Genomic DNA, 8,565 nt, shown 5'->3' on the forward strand with positions numbered 1-8,565 from the left:
CCAATAGTCAGTCCAGCTCATGCTGAGAGATCAATACTGACTTCAGCACCCAGGACAGCTCTCAAACAACTCCACACAAACTCAACAGCCTGGACTCTGCAAAAAAACAGCAAAGCAACTCCGTCAAACCTATAGCCGGCTACACCACTGACTGGACACACCACAGGGCATCACCTCTAAACCGCATGCTCGATCTCCAATGGTGATGATAATATTCGGAGCACCCGGAGGAAACCCACGCAGACACAGAGAGAACACACCACACCCCTCACAGACAGTCACCCGGAGGAAACCCATGCAGACACAGGGAGAACACACCAACTCCTCACAGACAGACACCCGAAGGAAAACCACGCAGACACAGGGGAGAACACACCACACTCCTCACAGACAGTCACCCGGAGGAAACCCACGCAGACACAGAGGAGAACACACCACACTCCTCACAGACAGTCACCCGGAGGAAACCCACGCAGACACAGGGGAGAACACACCACACTCCTCACAGACAGTCACCCGGAGGAAACCCACGCAGACACAGGGGAGAACACACCACACTCCTCACAGACAGTCACCCGGAGGAAACCCACGCAGACACAGGGGAGAACACACCACACTCCTCACAGACAGTCACCCGGAGGAAACCCACGCAGACACAGGGAGAACACACCACACTCCTCACAGACAGTCACCCAGAGGAAACCCACGCAGACACAGGGAGAACACACCACACTACTCACAGACAGTCACCCAGAGGAAACCCACGCAGACACAGGGAGAACACACCACACTCCTCACAGACAGTCACCCAGAGGAAACCCACGCAGACACAGGGAGAACACACCAACTCCTCACAGACAGTCACCCGGAGGAAACCCACGCAGACACAGGGAGAACACACCACACTCCTCACAGACAGTCACCCGGAGGAAACCCACGCAGACACAGGGAGAACACACCAACTCCTCACAGACAGTCACCCGGAGGAAACCCACGCAGACACAGAGAGAACACACCACACTCCTCACAGACAGTCACCCGGAGCGGGAATCGAACCCACAACCTCCAGGCTTCTGGAGCGGTGTGACTGCGACACCTACCTGCTGCGCCACCGTGCCGCACCTGATTATATTAGTATAGGCATAATTTAATATGGGCTTAAAGCCACTGAGTATTCCTCAATCATTAACAATGAATCACTGCCATTCGTTCAGTTTACCAGTACACGGACAAGACCATGGAGAAGTAATGGTCATCCCACTATGTTTATCCCTTGCTGGCCTCATGAAGTCTCCAGAGGGTGGGGTTCTGGAGGTGGAAGATGTCGGAGTGGATATTTGAGGACAGGCTGTTTTGAATGTTATTGAAAGTGTGGGGGCTGGGTGGGGGGGGGTGTTCTTTATTGCAGTAGGGAGAAGGGATTCCCTGTGAGTCAGTGACGTATCTGCACAGTGCATGCTGGGTATTGTAGTGCCAGAACCTTGATTGATGAAACATGAAAGCAGGAGATCTGTGCAGTGTTCGAGGCCGGGGGGAGGTGACACTGCATTATGGGATGTTATGTAACATGACAGAGCATGTATTAAGCCCTGGTTTAAGGCTGGTCTGTCTTATTAAGAGCTGCTTTAACAGCTTTGTGAATTATTTCTGAAGCCAAAAAAGTCACGCTCAATAAACCGATATTAAACTTATTTTGGCTGATAACAAACAAGATATTAATAACTGATCCACTGCATGAATCCAACGAGTCTCAGGGCTAGTGGAACGCGGCCCAACAGACAGAGGTCTAACACACTGAGGACTGACAAACAGAGGAATAACAGGCTGAGACACATATCTCCACACATTCTACAGACACCTGATGGTCTGCCTGTATGTGTGTGTGTGTGTGTGTGTGTGTGTGTGTGCTGTCTGCAGCTCGTGCAGAGGATAAAGCTGTCAGAGGCTGTTAAATGCGTCGACTGCCGTGTGTGTTATGACAAAAGTGTTACATAACAGAGTCAGGATGCCCTCGCTGGCTTCAGCTCCACTCAGCAAAAGAATACCATAGAGAACAATCTCTCTCTCTCTCTCTCTCTCTCTTACTCTCTCTCTTACTCTCTCTCTCTCTCTCTCTCTGTATTCTTATTTCTTTCTCTATATCTCTCATTCACTATCTCCCTCTCTGTTTACTCACTCTCTCTCTCTCTCTCTCTCTCTCTCTCTCACACACACACACACAAACACACACGCTCATTCAATTCCCTCGGGTTCTTTAATGTTTATTTTCCATTCCACCTCAGATGCTGTAAAGCATCATTTATTTTTCCCAGTCTCTCTCTCTCTCTCTCTCTCTCTCTCTCTCTCTCTCTCTCTCTCTCTCTCTCTCTCTCTCGCAAACGCAGCGGAACCCTATCGCACACCTGATACTGTTTACTCAGGTAATGTTCAAGCGCGTTTGTTTTTCACCGCACATCCCTTTCTCGAGCTCAGACTCCGATTTAAAACGACGAACCCTGACAGTAGAAGATGGTATTCGCACTCAAACCACAGTCTAACACGCCCCCCCCCCCCCCCCCCCCCAAAGGAGAACCGCAGAGAGAAAACGTGCAAACGTGATATTTTACGCGTCCAGATCGAGTTTATTTTGCTGCCCATTTCCCCATCGTTCTGTAGATGGCCCTGTGTCGCTCAGAGCAGCAGCGCTGGGGTTAATCCAGCATCCAAACCGGGCCATTTCAGCCGCAGACTCGGGGAACATACAATAAACAAACCATGGCTTTTTACGAGCTGCTGAGACTGACTTTGGACACCCTTGCGGTGGAGGTAGAGGCGGTAGAAAAACCACGAAAGCCGCCAGAGAAAAACAAACGATGAGGAAAAACAGAGACGAAAAGAAACAAAGAGACGCGAAAGAAAACGCGGCACGGGTTTGATGTTTTAATGAAATAAAAGCATTAATCAGCTCCTACCCTGCTGCAGAGACGGATGGAAGGTGACCCCTGCGCTGCTCCTTCTGCATCTGAGAGATCACGATGCAGAGATGGAGTGAGGTTGGGGGGGGGGGTGTTGTTGCCAGATCTAAGAATAATCCCCAGCACACACCTCTTAATACACATACCTTTAAATAAATATAGCTTCAAAATAATTGTGGTGCTTCATTGACCCTTTATTGGGAGAATATGGGTTCTGTCATAGCTACCCTGGGCTCAGCACTGCATAAACTGCACTATGTAACTTTTGGAGGAGCGTAGGAAAAAGAAACTCGCTACAAGAAGCGGGAACACGTGGCTGGCTTTGTATCTGATTCTTTCCTGGCACCTCATGTAAACTACACTCTGTTCACTGCTAGTTCACCTCTACATTGTGTACTACACAGGGTTGAGGAAGATATTTGTGATGCAGCCCTAGTGTTGTGGTGGTGTAATTGCAGAGTGACACAGACACTAATGCACAAGTGTAAGGGCTCACAACGGCGAAACACACTGGCACAGGCTACGCATTAGACTCTGTGTTGATTTAATTCAGAAGAAATATGTGTGTGATAGATGAATAAAGCATGAATGCTACATATTTTAGTATAATTTAACTTTCCAAAGCTTCATTCATCTTCTGTAACCACTTCATCCTCATCACCGTTGCAGTGGGTCCATGTGTCTGTGTTCATTTCTAAGAATTACAAACATAATGTGTCTGTTTATCCTTAGTGTTTAAGCTCTTAAAATGCAGGACAAACAACTTTACAACTGATTCCGCACTTTGCGTGAAAAGCTGCTATCTGGCAACCCTAAGGGAGGAGGGTTGGAGTGGTGGGAGGAGAAGGAGGATGGACTTGTGTAAAACACCATGCATGCTGCAGCCTTTATCCACAAACATTCCCCACGTCAGAGAGTGTACTGGCTTTGACAGCTTCCACCGCTTTATTACATTCATTTCGACTGGAATGCGACTGGCCTTCGTCATCTGCACGCGTCCCTGTTTACACTATAAAATATGCATCACGTCTGTTTCATTCATTTAATGCTTATTATTAATGCATGTTTACCCATCGTGCCCTGCTCTGGATGCACGCGAAACGTTGGGCTGTTGTTTACCTGTAAATAATAGATATTTCTAACAGTAACCTTTACACACTGTGTATTTACCGTGCCTCGTCTCTTATGTTATTACTTCTGTGTGTCTTCTGTTTTTGTTTTTTGAGGAGATATAATAAAAAGAATAATAATTAAAAAAAAAGAAAATATAATAAAAGAATAGGGTGGAGCAGCAGCTAGGTGTTGCAGTCACACAGTCTGCGTGGGTTTCCTCCGGGTGACTGTCTGTGAGGAGTGTGGTGTGTTCTCTCTGTGTCTGCGTGGGTTTCCTCCAGGTGACTGTCTGTGAGGAGTGTGGTGTGTTCTCTCTGTGTCTGTGTTGGTTTCCTTCGGGTGACTGTCTGTGAGGAGTGTGGTATGTTCTCTCTGTGTTTGCATGGGTTTCCTCCGGGTGACTGTTTGTGAGGAGTGTGGTGTGTTCTCTCTGTGTCTGTGTGGGTTTCCTTCGGGTGACTGTCTGTGAGGAGTGTGGTGTGTTCTCTCTGTGTCTGCGTGGGTTTCCTCCAGGTGACTGTCTGTGAGGAGTGTGGTGTGTTCTCTCTGTGTCTGTGTTGGTTTCCTTCGGGTGACTGTCTGTGAGGAGTGTGGTATGTTCTCTCTGTGTTTGCATGGGTTTCCTCCGGGTGACTGTTTGTGAGGAGTGTGGTGTGTTCTCTCTGTGTCTGTGTGGGTTTCCTTCGGGTGACTGTCTGTGAGGAGTGTGGTGTGTTCTCTCTGTGTTTGCATGGGTTTCCTTCGGGTGACTGTCTGTGAGGAGTGTGGTGTGTTCTCCCTGTGTCTGAGTGGGTTTCCTCCGGGTGACTGTTTGTGAGAAGTGTGGTGTGTTCTCTCTGTGTCTGCGTGGGTTTCCTCTGGGTGACTGTCTGTGAGGAGTGTGGTGTGTTCTCCCTGTGTCCGAGTCGGTTTCCTTCGGGTGACTGTCTGTGAGGAGTGTGGTGTGTTCTCCCTGTGTCTGCGTGGGTTTCCTCCGGGTGACTGTCTGTGAGGAGTGTGGTGTGTTCTCCCTGTGTCCGCGTGGGTTTCCTCCGAGTGACTGTCTGTGAGGAGTTTGGTGTGTTCTCCCTGTGTCCGCGTGGGTTTCCTCTGGGTGGTTCGGTTTCCTCCCACGCTCCAAAAACAGGTAGGTGTTGGTAGGTGGACTGGTGACTCAAAAGTGTTTGTACGTGCGAGTGTGTGTGTTTTTCTGTGAAGGACTGGCGCCCCCTCCAGGGTGTATTTACATTCTAAACCCTAAACCTGTACTTGTCACTTTTTCTTCACAGGGTACACTTCTGTTGCTGGTGGTCTTTTTTGGCTTTAAATGGCTTTAGAGGTGAAGCTATAAGGAGGTTTCTTTCCTGTGCATTTGAACAGACGAATGGTGACACATCATCACCTTTTTTGACTGTAACTGATACACAGAGTCAAGTTCTTGTTTCTCTTTAATCAATAAATAATACGTGTTTCCTGCAGTGACAGAACAGGTGTTTAATGTTTAACACATATTTCCCTTTTAACATAACCTTGAAATGACAGCAATAATGGCATGATGCTAATAGCAATGTGCCTTAATATTAACCACTGATGACATTCTACACGCTGCAGTGACACTGATGTGTTATGGATCAGACACAGCAGTGACTGCTGGAGTTTTTAAACCCCTCAGTGTCTGGACTGAGAACAGTCCACCGACCAAAAACATCCAGCCGACAGCGTCCTGTGTCACTGATGAAGGACTAGAGGACGAGCGACACACACTGTGCAGCGACAGATGAGCTACTGTCTCTGACTCTACATCTACAAGGTGGACCAACGAGGGAGGAGCGTCTCACAGAGTGGACAGAGAGTGTAGACACAAGGTCGGTGTTCCTAATCCACAGATCGCTCAGTGTATATTCTATATATTTCTTACTATTTCATCTCATATGGAAGCTCCTATATTCAAATCAATCACTTTTAATTATTAATTGATTATGTATTAATGAATTAATAAAGATAATTAGCTTTGGTTGCGAGATTTCACACTAGATCAAGGCCTCATTTTATCCCCAAAAAAAGCTGATAATGTGCGATTATTTGTCATTGTACAGCACACAATGAAATGTGTCTTCCACATGTAACCCATTTGTGGCAGTGAACACACACACACTAGTGCACTAGGGGCTGTGAACACACACCCAGAGCGGCAGGAAGCCATCCCCGGCGCCCAGGGAGCAGTTGTGGGTTCAGTGCCTTGCCCAAGGGGCCCCTCAGTCGTGGATTGAGGGAGTAAGACAGTGCTGTCCCTTCACTCCCTCCTCCCCCAACTTTCCTGCCGGTCGTGGGAATCGAACCAACAACCTTTTAGGACCCAGCTTCTGTTTCCAAAGGTTTTTAAGAGCGCAATGATGTGGATGTGGACGCTCCTTAATCCTGAGAAATAAGTTGAAACATGATCCACCTTCCAACATGTGTTTTTTTTTGTTTTGTTTTTATTTGGGGGGGGGGACTGTGGGAAGAAGCCGGAGCACCTGGAGGAAACCCACACAAACACAGGGGGAACACACCAAACTCCTCACTGTTAGCGATTGGAGCTATGTTTCTGATTGGAGCTATGTATTGTAACGTACGTGAGTGTGAGTCAGGAGACGAGAGAGAGAGAGAGAGAGAGAGAGAGAGAGAGAGAGAGAGACGTGGAGGGCAGATTTGTTTTTCTCATCTTCAGTCAGTGTACATTTTGTACACATTATGACATCACTGCTCTCTGACTCTCGCTCTCTCTCTCAGTGTGTGTGTGTGTGTGTGTCACACTGCCTCTTACCATTAACATTTCCACTGATGCACTGTCGGATGCTTTCATCCAGAACCACTCATACACAAGTAACACGGCACCATGATGCAACAACCCACATCTGCACACATCCGTAAAGAGCTGTAATCCCCAGGGCTTCCGTCTGAGTGTAATTCCAGTGTTTAATGGGCTTTTCCACCAGTTCCCGAGGCCCACACTGTGTCTAAGGTTGTGTTGATTGTTGCTACCACGTGCTATCATAGTGGCTGAGTGCAATCAAATCCTCACAGCAGTGTTCTCTCTACTGTAAAGCTATTTTGGATGAGCATCATTATGCCATTAGAAGGGCTAATGGGTGAAACAGGATTCACCATGAGTGTGCATCGATCAATAACGTTAAAATGACTTCCTCATTCTCTCACTGACCATAGGTCTACAATTACAGACTGTAGACTGTGTGCAGATTTGCAGAGCGTCTCTTTCAGATGGAATACAAAATGGCGCCACTCGGTGGCACCAGAGAGCTGCTGTTTTTCATCGTGATCTGAAGGTGTGTCACATTCATTCTTTAATTTATTTATTCTTCTTTTGTAACCACTCCATTAGGATTAGGGCTGTGGTGGGACTGGAGCCCCCTAACTCACTGCCTGCAAGAAAACACACATTGGACAAGGTGCCAGTCTATTACAGGACATCACACACACTCACTCAGTCACTCACACACTCACTCAGTCACTCACACACACACACACACACTCACTCAGTCACTCACACACTCACTCAGTCACTCACACACTCACTCAGTCACTCACACACACACACACACATACACTTACCCAGCCACACCCACCTACACCTGTGGACAGTTTCACACACTCACCCAGTCACACACACACACACACAGACACACACATTCACCCAGCCACAAACACCTACACCTGTGGAATGTTTTACACACTCACCCAGTCTCACACACACACACACACACACACACACACACAATCGCCCAGCCACACACACCTACACCTGTGGACAGTTTTACACACTCACCCAGTCACACACACACACACACACACACACACACACACAATCACCCAGCCACACACACCTACCCCTGTGGAATGTTTCACACACTCACCCAGTCACACGCACACACACACACACACTCACTCACTCACACACTCACCCAGTCACTCTCACACTCACTCACTCACCCAGTCACTCACACACTCACCCAGTCACTCACTCAGTCACTCACACACACACCCAGTCACTCACACACTCACCCAGTCACTCACACACTCACCCAGTCACTCACACACACACACACACACACTCACTCACTCACACACTCACCCAGTCACTCTCACACTCACTCACTCACTCACTCACTCACTCACCCAGTCACTCACACACTCACCCAGTCACTCACTCAGTCACTCACACACACACCCAGTCACTCACACACTCACCCAGTCACTCACACACTCACACAGTCACTCACACACTCATCCAGTCACTCACACACACACACACCCAGTCACTCACACACTCAATCACTCACACACTCACCCAGTCACTCACACACACACCCAATCACTCACACACTCATCCAGTCACTCACACACTCACTCACTCATACACTCACCCAGTCACTCAAACACAGTCACTCACACACTCACCCAGTCACTCACACATACACCCAGTCACTCACACACACACCCAGTCACTCACACACTTACC

General features: G+C 48.1%; 1 protein-coding gene across 2 annotated transcripts in view; it reads right to left on the minus strand.

Moving 5' to 3' along the window:
- LOC136697107 (protein kinase C and casein kinase substrate in neurons protein 1-like) overlaps positions 1-3,032 on the minus strand; it is a 78,299-nt gene extending 75,267 nt beyond the window's left edge. For both annotated transcript variants that reach the window (XM_066672046.1, XM_066672045.1), the window contains exon 1: positions 2,952-3,032. The gene's annotated coding sequence lies outside the window, so the exon portion shown is untranslated. The remainder of the gene's footprint in view (positions 1-2,951) is intronic.
- Positions 3,033-8,565: the final 5,533 nt, after the last annotated feature.

This window comes from Hoplias malabaricus, chromosome 5, assembly GCF_029633855.1.
Source record: "Hoplias malabaricus isolate fHopMal1 chromosome 5, fHopMal1.hap1, whole genome shotgun sequence".
Classification (NCBI taxonomy): domain Eukaryota; kingdom Metazoa; phylum Chordata; class Actinopteri; order Characiformes; family Erythrinidae; genus Hoplias; species Hoplias malabaricus.